General features: G+C 52.8%; 1 protein-coding gene across 1 annotated transcript in view; it reads right to left on the minus strand.

The window, feature by feature from the left end:
• Positions 1–480: 480 nt before the first annotated feature.
• The window catches only part of SELENOW (selenoprotein W), a 7,507-nt gene continuing 5,822 nt past the window's right edge, over positions 481–2,165 (minus strand). The window contains exon 6 of the mRNA XM_008073764.1: positions 481–839. The gene's annotated coding sequence lies outside the window, so the exon portion shown is untranslated. The remainder of the gene's footprint in view (positions 840–2,165) is intronic.

The following is a 2,165-nucleotide window of genomic DNA, read 5'->3' on the forward strand; positions in this document are numbered from 1 at the left end:
TCGACCTGCTGGACTCAGGCGATCCTTCCGCCTCAGCCTTCCAAGTAGCTGGAACCACAGACACGCACCACCATGCTCAGCTAATTTTTTGATTTATTGTAGAGACAAGGTCTCACCAAGTTGCCCGGGCTGGTTTCAAACCCATGGGTTCAGGCAATCCTCTTGCCTCTACCTCCCAAAGCGCTGGGATTACAGGTGTGAGCCACTGCACCCTGCTCACCTAGAGCATTTTGTTATGGCCACCCAGTAGACACACACAAGTGTCAAAGGCCTGGGGGATTTCTTAGGATCTGGAAGCTGGGCCTGTTCAAATTAGTTTTACCCCAACACCTGCTTCCTTGCCCACATGGCACCAGCCTTGCTGTTAGCCAAGGGCTGGCACTCTAAGCATGCAGCATGTGGTCACCGATTTCTGGGACTGAGGCCTAGAGGGAGAGGCCACAAGGTGACGCAGGATACACTTGACACAGGCACACTCAGTGACACTCGGCCAATGTTTATTGAATCGTGAACTGTTGCAAACGTTGCGGAAATCAGAGACTCACCCATTCTGGGCCCCCTGGCTTCCCCGTGACGAGGAAGCCTGGAGCAGGACCTTCCCCAAACTCTGGAGAAGGGGGGTTCAGAGAGAGTCTGGGGGTCGGGGAAGGGCGGGGCAGTGGGCACAGGTGGGTTCCGGGGAACACACACTCCCACATGAGGCAAAGCCCAGGGGCGTCAACCTCTGCCCCCACACGGCGGGCACAAGTACATCAGGGAAAGACCAGGCGTCCGTGAGACATTTCAGTCCTTCCTGTCATGAAGCGTCTGCCGGGAGGGGCCAGCTCAAGGTTCCTGGACTGTGGAAAGAAGGGGTGAGGAGGGAGTCAACCTGCAGGGACAGAAGCCTAGTTGCGGCCCACATTAAAAAAGGAGAGACAGGGCAACCTCTTCGGGTACCCTCCCACTGTGGGAGCTTTCCTGTCTTCTCAATAAATCTTGCTTTAAAAAAAAAAAAAAAAAAAAAAAGGAGAGATGCCGGGCATAGTGGCTCAAGCCAGTAATCGCAGCACTTTAGGAGGCCCAGGCGAGAAGATTGCCTAAGCCCAGGGTTCAAGACCATCCTGGGCAATTTGGTGAGACCTCATCTCTACAATAAATCAAAAAATTAGCCGGGTGTGGTAGCGCACGCCTGTAGTTCTGGCTACTCGGAAGGCTGAGACGGAAGGATCGCCGGAGCCCAGCAGGTTGACGCTGGGGTGGCCGGGAGCGGCCACTGTACTCCAGTCTGGGCGACAGAGTGAGACTCCAACTCAAAAAAAAAAAAAGAAAAGAAAAGAAAAAAGAGAAAAGAGAGAGAGATATGGGCCAGGCACAGTGGCTCACACCTGCCAACTCCAGCACTCTGGGAGGCTGAGGCTGGAGGATTGCTTGAGGCCAGGAGTTCCAGCCTGGACAAAAATTTATAATTTTCTTTTTTAACTTACGCTTACATCAAGAGTGGAAAAAATAAAAAAAGGAAGAGATAAGGAAGATGAGGGAAATTGCAAGCCCAGTGAGAAAGTGAGGCACAAGGGACATGAATGCCCAGGAGATAAAGAAACTGTAGCCCAACAAAGAGCCTAGGCCAAGACCCAGTTCTCGGGTGAGTGTGCAATGAGGAATTATTATTATTATTATTATTTTGAGTCACAGTCTCACTCTGTCGCCCGGCCTGGAGTGCAGTGGCATGCTTACGGCCACCGCAGCGCTGACCCACTAGGCTCAGGCAATCCTTCCACCTCAGCCTTCCAGGTAGCTGGAGCCACAGGCACATGCCACCACACCCAGCTAATTTTTTTGATTTATTGTAGAGACGAGGTCTCGTCAAGTTGCCCAGGCTGGTCTCAAACCCCTGGGCTCAGGCAATCCTCTCACCTTGCCTCCTAAAGTGCTGGGATTATAGGCGTGAGCCACTGCACCCGGCCAGGAATTATTATTTTGAGTCTGGGTCTTACTATTGCCCAGGCTGGAGTACAGTGGCAGGATCATGGCTCACCACAGCCTCGACCTCTGGGCTCAGGCGATCCTTCTGCCTCCACCTCCCGAATAGCTGGGACTACAGCTTTTTTATAAAGATGGAATCTCACAGCCAGGCTCAGTGGCTCAGCCTGTAATCCTGCGCCTTTGGGAGGCTGAGGTGAGTG

The sequence above is a fragment of the Carlito syrichta genome, unplaced genomic scaffold (genome assembly GCF_000164805.1).
Source record: "Carlito syrichta isolate Samal-C Ts95f unplaced genomic scaffold, Tarsius_syrichta-2.0.1 Scaffold316060, whole genome shotgun sequence".
Lineage (NCBI taxonomy): Eukaryota > Metazoa > Chordata > Mammalia > Primates > Tarsiidae > Carlito > Carlito syrichta.